Here is a 15,350-nt window from a genome sequence, read left to right as displayed (position 1 = left end):
TTTTGCTGAAATGCTTTCAAAATATTGGTTACAAGAGATGGCTCATGAGAATATACTTAATGAATGAATTTTAAAAAATTATTAAGTTTAAGTACAATCTTTTTCCTCCAGGGGCATATATTCCACGCAGGAAAACAGTACATTTTGGGGAGTGGTATCTTGTCGTTTAGTCATTTTCAGTCATGTCTGACTCTTCAGGGTTATCTTGGCAAAGGTAGCGGGGCAGTTTGCCATTTCCTCCTCTAGGAGTGGTGTCTAGGGAATACTTTTTGGGTTAAGAGGTTACAGGGATAGTTAATGGAGTATAAGACAGTCAATTGACATTTTTTTTTCCAGAACATGAATAGTTTTGTTATAAGATCAGGAGGTGAAAAGGGCTTTGGTTGGGATAGTTTGGTTCATGAAATCAATGCTAAAGATGGCCAGGATGAAGCATGGTGATGTTAAAACAAAATATATCAATAAAATTTAAAAATAAAGAATAAATACTATGGAAACTAAAGTGCTATTTGCTGATAGGCTGGTGGATGTGATGGAGTTCTAATCTTCTGACTTGATTTGGAAGAAAGTACTTAGGTTCCAGAGCGTTGCAAAGTCAAAAGGGGTGGAAACCAGGGTGGTTAGCAGGTTCGTAGGATTTGGAGCCAAAAGATATTTTAGACATCGTCTAGTTTCAAATCTCTTGCTTCACAGTAGAAATAGCTGTGCCGTTCATTTGAAAATTAGAGATAGTATAGATATAGGGCAGAGAGGCTGAGGTAGAAAAGAAGTTGGGTTTCAGGTTCTTCAGAGGGAATGGCATGTGCATAATCTTAGAGAAAATAAACCAGTTGGGCTGGGATTATAATATGCAGTGATGGTAGTTAGCAGAACAATTAATAAATGTCCTTGAAATCTTTTTCTAAACTCTTCTCTTATAATGCATGCTTTATTAAAAAAAATCAATAGAAGTATGTCTTTAAAAGTATAAAAGAATTTTCTAATTGAGATTTAAGTTATTCACTCTCATGAAATAATGTGAAGTAGAAGACCTATGGGAAATATGTTGCCAATTTTGTGCTGAAATACTTAAAATTAAAAGACCCTCAATCCTTGCACTTTAATGAAAACCTACAATTATGGTTCTTTAGGGATATGTGAGTAATTTAGATCTAGTAATTGTAATTTGATGCCAATTTGTGTGGACTCTGTGTTTTTAGTGAGAGAGGGTAAGGATCAATTGATAAAGAATAAACTGCTACAAAGAGGAGAAAGAACCTGAAGATACAAAACAGTTAAACTCCTCAATTGCATCACTGGAATTTCTATTTTTAAAAATTCATAGTTTCTCATGTCATATCCATTTTAAGTCAAAATGTGCTAATATGTTGAAGTTTGCCCTGCATTTGCTGCAATGTACACTTTCTACTCAGAAATTCTTGATAAAAATTCCTAGCGCTTATGTGGCACAAGACCTAAAGAACACAATCTTTTGAACTTTTGTTGTTCAGTCATTTCAGTTCATAGTTCGACTTTTTCTTTTTAAGGCAATTAGAGTTAAGTGACTTGCCCAGGGTCACACAGCTAGTAAGTGTCAAGTGTTTGGTCTGAGGCTGGATTTGAACTCAGGTCCTCCTGACTTCAGGGCCAGTGCTCTATCCACTGTGCCACCTAGCTGCCCCCTAGAGTTCAACTCTTTATGACCCCATTTGGAGTTTTCTTGGCAAAGATACTGGAGTGGTTTTCCATTTCCTTCTCCAGCTCATTTTACAGATGAGGAAACTGAGGCAGACAGGGTTAAGTGACTTGCCCAGGGTCACACAGCTAGTAAGTATGTGAGGCCAGATTTGAACTTAGGAAGATGAGTCTTCCTGACTCCAGGTCCAGTGCTCTATCTACTCTGCCACCTCACTGCCCCATCTTTTAAATGACTAGTGCCATTTTGATCTAAATATAAATCATACTCTTCCCCCCCCAGAAAAAAATCAGCCTTGTATAAAAGCTGTATGCAGTCTGTAAGTGGTGTTATTTTTCCAGTATATAACTCTGTACTTTTTTCCTTTAAAGGAATTTCATTTTAAAGGCATAGGCTTTATCATCAATTGCCTATATTATCTAATTTAAAAATGTAGTTCCTTTTGAAGTTAATTAAAATTTTACTAATTGAAAGTAGAATGTAAGCTCCTTGATGTCAAGGGTTATTCCTTTTTTTTTTTTTTTGTCTCTGCATTCCTCCTCACCCTAACCTAGCATATAGTCTCTGACACATAGTAGAGAGAGGGCTTAAAAAACACTTAAAAATTAAATTTTATTTTCAGGTCCAAATTCTCTTCCTCTTCCTCATATCCCCCTTTAGAAAAAAAAAATAAAAACCCAAACCTTTTACAGACCTAAACAGTCAAGCAACACTGACCATGTCCAAAAAGAAAACAAAATAAAACAAAACAAAAGCTTCACATTTGCACTCGGAGTCCGTCCCCTATCTGGAGAGAGTGAAGCTGAAGAGTTTGCACAGCTTTGCCTCACTTAAATCCAATTCACAAGACATCACCCTCATTACCTCATTGGTCATCTTTGAGAACTGGGAACGAACATCAGCTGTAGGAGTTCTGTAAGGTACCATGGTATAATAGAAAGAACACTTGGATTTGCACTCAAGAGACCTGGTTTCCAGTCACTGCTCTGATATTGAATAACTGTGTGGCTGTAGACAAATCATTTAACCCTGATGAGTTCCGTTTTCATCATAATAACAACTCATATCTGCACCTTAAGGTTCTCAAAGTTCCATAACACTATGATTTGGAGTGTGATGAAGAAAGCATTTTGCAAACCTATGCAGATGTGAGTTATTAACATCATCATAGACGTAGCACTTGAAAAGGCCTGAGAGGTAATCTACTACAACTGCTTGATTTTACAAATGAGGAATCTGAGGCCCAGAGAGGTTGAGAGGCTTGGCCAGGTTCACACAAATTTTCCGTGGCAGAACCAAACTTGGAGCACAGGCCATTTGACTCTAGATAGAATACTCCTTCCACTATGTGATACTTGCTTGTTATTAGATGACATAGATAGGTTCTGAATAGGAGAAGAAAAAAGGAAAAGGTATTCCAGATGATGGATTTGGAGCAAACAGTAGCAGAAGCATAAACTTCGGAAGGTTAGTATGTCATGTTCACGAATATCATTGACATTCTGTCTCTCACCTTTACACTGGACATTCTGTCTCTTGCCTCCATGCCTTGGAACGAGTGGTTCCACCATCTATTTCTTTTTCCCTTCTGCCTGGAAGAAACCCTTGTTTTCTTCCAAGTACAATTCATGTGCTATTATCCACATGACATTGTTTCTAACCTTCTTCCTCTTCCCTTCCCCCAGTTGTTAACATGATTCCCTTGTATTATGTATAGAAGCATCTTCCTACTGATTAAGGGCTGTCTCATTTTGGTCTTTGAGACCGCAGGATCTAGCCCAGTGCATCAACACATAGTAGGTACTTTATAAATGCTTGTGGAATTGAACTGAATTTGGAGAAAATTAAAATGAGAGGCCAGGCTTAGTGGAAAAGTCAAATTATGTATAGCATAGAGTTAAATTGTGAAGGATTTTTTAATACTAGGATGTTTATACTTCATCCTGTAGACAAGAGAATGACATGAACTTAGTGTTTAAATTAATCTAGGAGCTGTATATCAGATGAATTGGAGCTGGGAAGAGAGAGGTGGCAGTGAGACCAGTTTTGAGACTTTTACACTAAGTCCAGGAAATGATTTTTGGTAATTTACTGGACTAGCATGGTAGGAAATAGAGATTGAAAGAAGAGAACAGGTAATAGTTGAAGGAGTAATGAAATCAAAATCATAAATCTTAGTTTGGAATTGGAATGAGTTATTCTTTTAACACAAAGGAAAGCCAAACCAGTCACATTTTTAATATCTAAAGACCAAACAAGCTACTCTGAATATTTAAAATCATATGAGTAAGAAATATGAGTTTTCAACAGTAGCTCTTTATGCTGTTTGAAAGCTGCAATTCTGCATTATAATTCTCTAATTTTTGTGTACTAGGTTTATTTTCTTTGACTCACAGACATAATTGGGTATTTTAGAAATGCATATGTTTCCCTCATTTCTGATATAAAGAAAAGATTATAGCATATTCAAGTCTTCTGTTAGCAGGGTGATGAATTGGTAATGCATGGAATGATAAGGAAAAAAGAGAGAGCATTGGTTAATATCCCTTATTTCTTTTGATAGCCTTTTTCTATTTTGCCTCTTTTGAGCACCTGAAGAGAATTCCAGATGATATTTTCCTGTATACTTTTCTTCATTTTCTCTTCTTCCTTACCCTTCTCTGCTTTTTGCCACCATATGGATGATAAATGTAAAGTGTAAATGTATCTATTTAGATACATGTTGTTTCCCCAACTGGAGTATAAACTCCTTGAGGGCAAGGACTGTTACTGCTTTTTCTTTTTCTCCCCAGTACTTAACACATTATTTGGATCATGATAATCACTTAAATATATGGTGGTTGAATGATTGATTGAATGTTGGTATGGTACTTGTTTTAGAGATGATAGAAAGAAGAAAGAAGGTCAACACTTCTTGTTCACATCATCCTGGCTTCTCCTTCTGAAGTATATGCATGTATGTGTATGTATACATAAGGACATAATGGATAGAATGGTGGCATAATGGATAGAATGTCAGACCTGGAGTCAGGAAGACATCAGTTCAGATTTGGCCTCAAACACTTACTAGCCGGGTGACCCTGGGCAAGTCACTTAACCATGTTTGCTTTAGTTTCCTCATCTGTAAAATGAACTGGAAAAGGAGATGGCAAACCACTCCAGTATCTTTGCCAAGAAGATTCTAAATGGGATCACAAAGAGTCAGACACAATGAAAACAACTGAACAATAACAACAATATGTATATGTACACATAGATATATATCCCTTATCTCTTGTATGAAAAAATGAAGCCTTAAGACCTTAAAATGATAAATATAATAATGTAAGAATGGAAAGGAAGAATAATCTCACACCACATAAGCTTTATTTCTGTCATTGATGCTGACACAGAGATCATAGAATCATAATCTAGAAAAGGACCTTAGAGGTGATCTCATTTTGTCAGTAGGGAATTGAAGCCAGAAGAAGTAAATAAATTACTTATGCTTGGTCATATGTATAGGTATAGTAAATGGAAGAGCTTAGATTCAAATTAGATCCTTTATCTGAAAATCTGACAGTCATTCCAGCACAACAAATCAAATAGATGTTTACCTGAATTCATTATTGAGGTCGGCATGACCTTTATCAACATCTTTCATTCTGTGGCTCCTGGAAGAAGTGGGTCTATTTCCTTTGAGAAAAGACCTGAGGGACCCAGAATGCAAGCCTGGGCATTGAGTTTCGTTAAGATTTCTAGCACCATTACGCGTAAGTTGATCAGCCTCCCTAAACTTCCAGCAGTTGCCTCTGAGCTAGTTTTAGCCCTTTTTTGGGGGGGGGAAACAAAGGCCTGAATTTGGAATAGGGGATCAGCTTTTTCAAATTTTGTCTTTGTAGCTTATCTGTGTGGCTTTGGACCAGTCAGGCAGAATTTATTAAGCTCCTACTAGTGCCAAGTACTTTGCTAAGCAGTGGGGATACAAAAAGAGGCAAAAGACAATCACTGGCCTTGAGGAGCTCACATTCTAATGGGAGAGACAACAAACAAACCTATAATATGTATAAACAAGCTATATACAAGCTATATAGGAAATAATTAGGGAGATAGTAGGATTCCTGCAGAAGGTACAGTTTTAGCTGGGATTTGAAGGAAGCCTGGGAAGCTGGGAGGTGGAGCTGAGAAGGGAGAGCATTCTACTCATAGGGACAACCAGAGAAAATGCCTGGAGCCGAAACGTGGAGTGTCTTGTTCGTGGAACAGCGAGGAGGCCAATGTCACTGGAATGAAGAGTTACAGGTAGGGATTAGGATATAAGAAAATACTGAAAATGTGGTGGTGATGGTGAGGGGTAGTTTAGGAAGGGCTCTGAAAGCCAGGAGAATTTTTCAGGCACTTTTTGGTAAGTTTTTTAAGTCAAGTCTTTTAACTTCTCTTGATCTCAGTTTCTCAGTTTCTCATCTGTAAAATGGGAGGATTGAACTGGATGATGTCTTAATGACTCTTTAAATGTTAAATTTATCATCCTATGAGTGCTCAAGACTAAAATGCTACTTTTCGTATTCCCCCCTGCCCTCAAGTTTCTTTCCCATTGCATTCAGGATAAAGTTCAAATATCTTATCTTAGCATTCAGAACCCTCTTTAGTCTTGCCTCAGCCAATATTTCTACATAAAATATACATGTATATATACTTGCAAACCATGCAGTCCAGTCAGACTGGTTTATTATTTTCCCATACTACCATATTCTTTGTCATCTTCATGTCTTCTTTTTTCCTGGGGTGTATGCTTTTATTGTTCAGTCATTTCAGTTGTGCCTGACTCTTCATGACCTCATTTGGGGTTTTTGTGGCAAAGATACTAGAGTGGTTTGCCATTTGCTTTTCCAGCTCATTTAACAGCTGAGGAAACCAAGGCAAACAGGGTTAAATGACCTGACCAGGGTCACACAGCTAGAAAATGTCTGAGGCCAGATTTGAACTTACAAAGATGAGCCTTCCAGGCTTCAGGTCCTGCACTTTAGCTGCCCTTCTGTTTGTGCTATTCTCTCTGATTAAACTTCCCTTTCCATTATCTATCCATTTGTATAACTCCTCTCCCTCCTTTGAGGATCCTCAGTCAAGCAGTAAGTATTTATTCAGCATCTACCATTTGCCATGATCTGTTTTAGGAACTGGAGAGATAATACCCTCATGGCATTTCCAGTGGGTGTCCTGGCCTTTGGTGATGGAGTAACTTCCTCTCTGAGCTATACCACCACTCCTCTGACACTTTCAGCCTTTTCCCTTTATTGTATTGTTTATCGTTGTATGGGCTGTTTTACAAACTACATCCTTATCACTAGTATTTCCAGTGACCAGTATAGTTCCCTACATGGCAAGTCAGTAAATATTTATTGAGCACCTACTATGTGTCTGGCACTGTTCTAAGTGCTGGGGATACAAAGAAAGACAAAAATCAGTCTTCCTGGTCCAGTGGGGAAGACAACAACTGTGTGTGCATGAGATATATACAGGAGAAATGATTAATCACAGAGGGAAGGCTCTGGAATTAAGGTCAACTAGGAGAGGCTTCTCATAGAACATGGGATTTTAGTTGACACTTTAAGGAAGCCAGGAAGTCCAGGAGACAAAGATGAAGAGAAAATTTCAGACATGGGGGACAGCCAGTGAGAATGCACTAAGTGGGGAAATGGAATGTTTTGTGTGAGGAATGGCGAGAAGGCCAGTGTCACTGGCCTTATCATAGGGTGCATCTGTTTGTCAGAAGAAGAATTTAGTACAACAATAAACCTTCCAATGCCCGCTACTGAAATGCCAGCCAGACTAATTCCAACCTCAATCCAAATTAGCTGAAAGTATACCAACCTTGGGAATGGAATGAGTTGCACTGTTATGTTACTTTCTGGGATGCAATTCTCTTTGATCTTTCCAGCCCTTCACTTATCCTTGCTTTATTTTTTTGGGGGGGAGACTTCTCACATGTGATAGATCTTTATAAATTTTGAGAATTTTGATTTGTCAATATGGAGGAAAAGGCTTTACTCCATATTTCCAGAATTCTGACACTCAGAGTGGACTGCTACAATTCCCTTTTTCATCATAATTAGTCACCCTTTTGATGTGAATGGAATGTTTCTTTAACTTTTTATGGTCTGATGAAGGACTGTACACCCTTGCTTTGTTATGGTTAGCATTTGATGGTATTAGCTCTGTGCAATGTGCCTGTCAGTCAGCAGTGAAAACTGTTATAGTATATAATGATGTAGTCTGAGTCGAAGCTTTTGATTGAATTATTTGTTATGTTTCTTAAACCTTTCATGCTATACTTGGGGCAGGTTGTGTTAATAAATGATCTCTATCTGAACTGAAGCCTAGAGATGAAAATGAATCAAGTTCTACTGGTCAGTGACTCACGAGGAGTTAATGATAGGTTAGAGATTGCCCCTGGAAAATGTTTCCCCTCCCACTTACTGGTTTGTTTCACTGCAAATAGTATCTGAATTGATAAGCAGTGCTGATTGTGTGAGGTTAAAGAAAATCCAGGACAGTAAACTGTCTCCCCACCTTCACCCTATCCCCCCAGAAAGTACAAACAAGATTTGAAAAACAAATGAATTTCAAAGGAAGGTAGCTAAAGAAACATGTAGAAGATAAGTGGGGGCCAGAGGGGAGTAGGGAAGAGAAAAGATGTGTTTTTTAAAGGCATGGGTTAAGTAGTAACTTCAGCTTACTTTTCCCCAAAAGACTTGCCCTAAGTGAATGGGCTGTTGTGATAAGTCTGTTCCAGATCCTTGACAGTCTGCAGCCACTGGGTAGTGAAAGTTTTACAAATACTGAGAGGGAAAACTGTGAACCTACCAGACCTTGACAATAGCTTTACAAATTGATGGATGTTACAGTGTTAACGTTAGGTGTGGATTTCCTCTTGGGCTTCCTTTGTGAGGAATAGAAATTCCAAGAGTACAGTTTTGGGCTTAAGATTGAGGGTGAGGGTTGGCGGGGGAAGAGAAACCTTTCAGCTTTGTTAAAACTAAGAAATCTTCAAAACTGAGGGAGAAAATAAGATATATTCCTTTTAAATCATGATGATATTATAAATGTTTGGGGATGTTATCTTCCCTTTCTCTCCCCCATCCCCCCCCCACCTTTTTATAGCTCCTGGTTGCAACTGTTTTAAGATCAGACATAGCCATTAATGAAATCTTTTGAAAATTCTATTGACGTGAATTTTTAAAAAACCTCACCACCATTTATGTTATTACTAGCAAAAAAATCCAAGTACTTTAAATTTAGACATGTGTAGCGATTGCCAAAGCAGTCCCTACAAGATTTAAGAATTTAGAGGATGAAGAAGTCTGGTGAAACTTACTTAAGCATTATACTAACTCATCATACTGATTTAACAGGGTGTACTTGGAGAATTTTAGCTGAAATCCATAAATCTCCTTAAAAATCTTAGAACGCAGTGGAGTCACTTCATCTAAATCATCTTTGGCCAAATTTGAAAATAGTAGACTGCATGATCAGGAATAGGTATATTCTCAATTAATTATAATTAAATGCATATTTATTTTAGTAAATTATAATTTAATGATATAATTAATTGCATTCACCTACAATGATAAGTACTAATTGGCTTGCATTAAAGGCCAATTTTTACCCTATGGTAGCAGTGGGCAAGTGATTATGTCCTATTGGTTTACTAGTTCTTCTGAGCTAAGTGAAACATTGATTACTAAAAATCTCAGGGTAGGCTGCATTTGACTCAAAGGATATGGGATGCCAGTAATTGAAACTTGCAAAAGGTACCTATTTGTTGTAAATCAGTCACCTTACTACTTAAACATTAAATAGTTAGGTGACTTATCTACATAAAGAAAGCAGAAAAAGTATCTAGGAGAACAAAATAAAGAAGGAATCATGGAACCAGCTCCTGCCATCTTGTAATGTGAAATAGTGGAAGAACACTGGAATGAGAGTCAAGACATCTAGGTTGTAGTCACAGGTCTATATCTTCTTAGGCACATCACTTGTCCTTCTCTGGGCCTTAGTTTCAATGTTGGTAAAATTGAGAGATTAGACTAGATAGTGTTTAAGCTCTTATTTAACTTTAAATGTTTATCATTCTAAGTGTTTAGAGTACAAGTTGTTTAAATCCCAAATGATCAGTAATCAAAGAAGCCAAGTTTTACCGTCTGTTGTTCATCCAGCTCACAGTGGTGTGATACAAATGCAAGCTAGGACTGAATTTAAATCACATGGGTGTTAAAAATTCCAATCTGTCAAAATCAGATCTTCTTCACTGACTTTGGGCAATTTGATGGATATTTATTTTTTTTGCTTTGTTGAAGATAGATTTAATGTGCTCAGACTGTTTCTGTGAGTTAGGGGTCTGAGTTCACCATATGGGACTCTTAATTTAGGCAGGAGCACACCAATCATTTCTTTAACAAAGCAGCAAAAATGAAAAAAAAAACCCTTTAGGTCATATCGTGCTCTGGGATGGTTTTTTAATATTTTGATGGAAGATATGAAAAGTTTAGAGTTTGGGGAAGACACTTATTTGGGGAGTCCATTCATATTCTTCCTCTCTTCCCCCTGTTTCTCCTTTCCTCCTCCTCCTCTCCCCATCCCCAAATAATGGTGTCTCTTTTTTTTTTCATCTACAATGTTTGTTCTTTGAAAAAAGAAATAAGATTTCTTGCCAGTGGGATGTCAAAACCACCATCATCTGTGTGTATGAAAATTAGAACTCTCACATCCTTTCTATCTGTCTGTCTATCTATCTATCTATCCAAATGTCTATCTAGAACAGAGGTGGGGAACCTGTAGCCTCAGGGCCACATGTGGCCCTCTAGGGGCTCAAGTGCAGCCCTTTGATTGAATCTAAACTCAAAGGGCCAAACTTGAGACCCTAGAAGGCCACATGTGGCCTCGAGGTCACAGGTTTCCCACCACTGGTTTAGAATATATATAAATAAAATCTTCTGCATGGTTCCCATAAATTTATTCTGTTTTCATACTCTCACTTTTGATTTGAAAGCATTGTTGGTTGTATCTTTTTTCTTTGGGTTTTCTCAGATTAATTCCATCATATCATTATATATCTAAATATCTATATAGATATATGTGTATATACATATGCTCATATACGTGTATAAAGATACTTCAGTGCATCTGTGATCTCATTTATGTGGGTACTCCCAGTAATAAAGCAGGTTGTAATCCATCCCCACCTTTTCTTCCTGTTTGCCTCTCATCTGTGTCTTTTGTGTATATTTTCCGGAGGGCGTCCGTTGTGGGGCTTTCCGTTCTTGACGTTTTCTGGGTACCAGTGCATCACATAGACTGTCCATCAGTTTTCTTTGTTCTTGCTACATGACTATCCACCTCCTTTTCTGATCATCCTTCTGTTTGATAACATTCCTTGAGTAACTCCTGCAGTACAATTCTTTGCTGGTTATATGCTGCAATATATCATGCCCACCATGTACCTCTTCACTGCCCTTTTGGCAAACTGTGATCTTCATTATTCAGCGACTGTAGTATTCCATGATTCGCAGCCATGTAGCATTAATTGATATGAAAAAGTGACTCTTTGTTTCAGGGAGAAGGTTGAAGTCTTTAAAAACACTGTGCAATTTCCCAAATGCAGTCTAGCCCATTCCCTTATTTAATTCTTGAATGAGGTCATTGTCCATCTACAGTGTCTATTCAAGAAACATGCATTAATGGCTCAAGGGGTTGTCCACCCAACTGTATATCATGATCTAGACAATAGAAAATCTTTATAAGATCAGTGTTTACTCTGTCAACGTTTAGGGCTAATTCTTTTGAGTGATGATGGATCTCATTTAGGTAAAGCTGCCATATTCTCTGCATATAGTTATGTTAAAACTGGAATATCTGTGTCAGATGCGCAGCCTACTGGCTGAATTGCAGCTCACAATACTTGTTAATGTGACTTGAACCAGATTAAAAAGTGATTGGGAAACATTTAACAAAATAAATTAAAATACAAAAGAACCTAGATAGTACTTGTTTTAAGTCAATATGCTTCCCTCAGAGATCCTTATGTATGATTCATTGGCCCCCCATTTCTGTTTGAGTTTAATGCTACTAATCTAGAGGACCTCACCATCTACTGGGAATCCTTCCGTTTGGATTTTATCCTGAACGTCCAACATAACAATAGCCAATGCCTTTGGCTAGCATTTGTCATTTATCTGTGTCCAATCCTTCATGACCCCACTTGGGCTTTTCTTGGGAAGGAGACTGGAGTGGTTTGCCATTTCCTTCTCCGCTTATTTTACAGATGAGGAAACTGAGACAGAGTTAAGTGATTTGCCTAGGGGCACACAGCGAGTAAGTGTCTGAGGCCAGATTTGAACTCAGGAAGATGAGCCTTCCTGACTCCAGGCCCAGCATGCTATCCACTGCGCCACCTAGTGGCCCTTGGCAAGTATGCCTCTCCCTTTTTATGCCTGCTTAATATTAATAGGGATTATCGCACAAAATTATCTTACATCTTTCAAGGGGTTTTAACATGTGAGGAAGATGCCTAGGAGAATTGCTAAAGTGGGTATTTTGCTTTACTGAATCAAATGATTTTTTTGATATTCAACAAAGATAATATACATTGTGGGGATCTTGCCATCTCTTTTAGTCACTTGAATGACTGTAAATATAAGTTTATTGTAGCATATAGTTTGTGAAAGCCTGTTTTCTTATCAGCATCAAAGATACCTTCATGTGTGTGTAGAGTGTTTTCATAAACATTCTGGACAGATGGAAAAAGAAGATATCTGGATCATTAGTTAGGGATATTTTCTTTATTTTATCAGTCCACCTTTTTGGTTCATATTTTTCCCAAAAAAGTTTTTGATATTTTCTCCTTTCTCAAAGATATTGAGGATTGATGTTTAATGCCCCATTCCCCCAGATTATGCCACCTTTAGCACAAATCTACTCACCATCTACTTGGTCTATTCCAGTTTCTCTTCCTATCTTTATTTTGTTCAGTGCTATTTTATGTTCTTTTGTAGCATATTGAATTGTAGACAGTTCAAACATGGAATATCATTAATGTTTAGAGTTCAATAATAGAACTGTGTATGGATCTTTTTCATTTTTTATGAAATCCTCTTTCCTCACTTAAGGATAAAGTTTATCTTTAAATGAAATAAGTACATTTCAATAATATTCACATTTTTATAAAATTCAAGCAGTCTTTGTATCATAGGGAAGCTATGAAAAGAATGGACCTCTTTCTGATGAAGATTCATTTTGTAAAAAATTAAAGGGATTACTCTTTGATATTTTCACTTAGAGACCTAGAATTTGATTGTTCCACACGGTTAGTCACATAAAGAAGAAGGCATAATTTTAAACAGAGCAACCAATAGCATCCTATATAATAATTTCTGAAACCCTTTCCTTTGATCCATGGTTGAACTGTAATTTCATTGGTTAATGCAAGGAAATGTTTCCCATAATATATAGTTTTTCAAGTAGTCCAATAGGTTGAAGACAAAATCATAATGTAATATTAGACTATTTGAAGTGGAAGAAGCTTTAGAATTCATGTAGCTGAACCTCCTGTTTTTACAGATAAGGAAATTGGTCCCAAGGCAAGTTAAGTGACTTGCCCAAGGTTATGCATGTAGGTTGATGTATAAAAGCAACCCTTCATGATTAGTCAACTGATTTGTTTGTATAGGGTATATGACTTTAGTTTAAGCATTATTGGTTATGTCCATATAGCCTGTGGGTAAGTTGATAGTAACTTATCATCCACTTCATATGTTCTCCTGTGTGTGTTAATGGATATGAATACATATCTATCATAAAAGATGCTACCACTGATACATTTTGGGCTCATGAGTTTAGCAATAACTGATGAAGTTGACCCAAGACCTTCAGGTGCAATTCTTTTTGCATCAAAGGAAGCCTAAGTGACTATTTTTTTTTTTAGGCATTTGGGGTTAAGTGACTTGTGCAGGGGTCACACAGCTAGTAAGTGTGAAGTGTTTGGTCTGAGGCCAGATTTGAACTCAGGTCCTCCTGACTTCAGGGCCGGTGCTCTATTCATTGTGTCACCTCGCTGGCCCGACTATTTTCAAATAATGTCAATTTATGCTGTTTTGTGGTGGGTAGCCTGATGTTCTGTTTGCCCAATTAATGAATGGCCTATGATTCAACAGTTATTAGCTCTCAGTTCCTTTAATTACTCTTTTAGAATTTCTTTTAAAAATAGAAATTGAGATTTTTTTTTATTGATTGCTAATGAAATAAATTTAAATTAGAAGAATTCTAACTTTTAAAAAAATGTGTTCTGTAAATTTTTTTAACTTTCCCTTTCTCTCTCTCTTTTTTCTTCCTTCCTTCCTTTCTTTTCTTTCTTTCCCAGAGTTGTGTCACTCGATCACCTGCCACCTTTTCAGGAGAAATTTTCTGGATGAATGGATGATTAATCTGTATTTCTTCTGTACTTCCTCTTTGGGTAAGTTTGAGCCAATCCATATGTTCCTAAAGCTTAAAGAGTATAATATATTAGTCAGTATTTAGTCCCTTAACCACTTCATCCCCAAATAAGCTTTGTTAACTGCTGTTTGTACAAAGGATATGAGTTAAAAAGTCACATCTATCTCCTTCCCACCCTCTTTGAGTGCAGATAATTGAAGTTCCTGTAGAGAAAGAGACTTCAAATCCTGCTACTCTTTTTCTAAGTAGCTTTTTACCAATGCACTTAACATTTGATGTGTGCCACATGATCCCATCAGAGGTGGAAAATGTTCTAAGCATCCCCAGTGGGGCCTTAAATGGAGAGGATCTATCGTGGCAAGTTTTAAATTCAATCTTTTTAGTTGCCAAAGACTAACAGGGAGCATTTAAACCTTCTAGAACCAAAGCATAACTGTTTCAGAATAGAGTAATGACAATTCTAAGAGGAGATAAACTAAGGGGATTGGGTACATTGAAATATCACTTTCAAAAATTTGGGAGTCCAACAGTTGAGGCCATTTTATACACACAAACACACATACACACATGTGTAGGAGTATATAGATGACTTATATGATTTCTCTTTGCGTGTGTGTATACACATGTACACATAAATATCTACATATAGAAATATAGTTGAGGTATAAAATATATCATTTGATTGTTTAATAAGTTCCGAAGTATTAGGTATATAATAAAACATATGCTTAGAAAATCTATGGCATTATTTTGTCCATTTTCTTAGAACTGGTTATATGCTTTTGATGAGTTTTTTTTTTTGACAAACCTAATTATTCTTAATCAAACTTTTTAATTTTACACATGGGCAGTTTTTTCCTTCTCTTTTCCAGTATTACATACAAAAATCGATATCAATAATCAATAACCATAAGTTACAATAAGCTCCAAAAATGTATGTGGCCTAAATGTAAAATTTTCATGTCACTTTAAAAAGAGAATGGAAGAAGGTACCTTTCATAGCTATAGTTGAGAGTAGGTTTCATAACAAAATAAGAGATTCCAGAGATCACAAAAGACAAAATAGACAATTTCAGTTAAAATTAACAAGCTTTTGCAATAACAAATCAGTTTAGCAGACTATTAAGATAAATTGTTGAGTGAGGGAAACATTTCCTTTGAATATCTTTGAAAAATATCAATGCTATGTAGGGGATTGATGGTGGTA

At 36.8% G+C, this 15,350-nt stretch overlaps 1 protein-coding gene across 1 annotated transcript in view; it reads left to right on the top strand.

Annotated features, from left to right (window-relative positions):
- TIAM2 (TIAM Rac1 associated GEF 2) overlaps window positions 1–15,350 on the top strand; it is a 298,176-nt gene that overhangs the window by 92,676 nt on the left and 190,150 nt on the right. The window contains 1 exon segment of the mRNA XM_078155068.1: window positions 14,070–14,162. The gene's annotated coding sequence lies outside the window, so the exon portion shown is untranslated.

This window comes from Phascolarctos cinereus, unplaced genomic scaffold (genome assembly GCF_003287225.1).
Source record: "Phascolarctos cinereus isolate Bilbo 61053 unplaced genomic scaffold, phaCin_HiC Scaffold_5;HRSCAF=322, whole genome shotgun sequence".
Taxonomy (NCBI): Eukaryota; Metazoa; Chordata; class Mammalia; order Diprotodontia; family Phascolarctidae; genus Phascolarctos; species Phascolarctos cinereus.
This window is presented reverse-complemented; position numbering and strand designations above follow the sequence as displayed.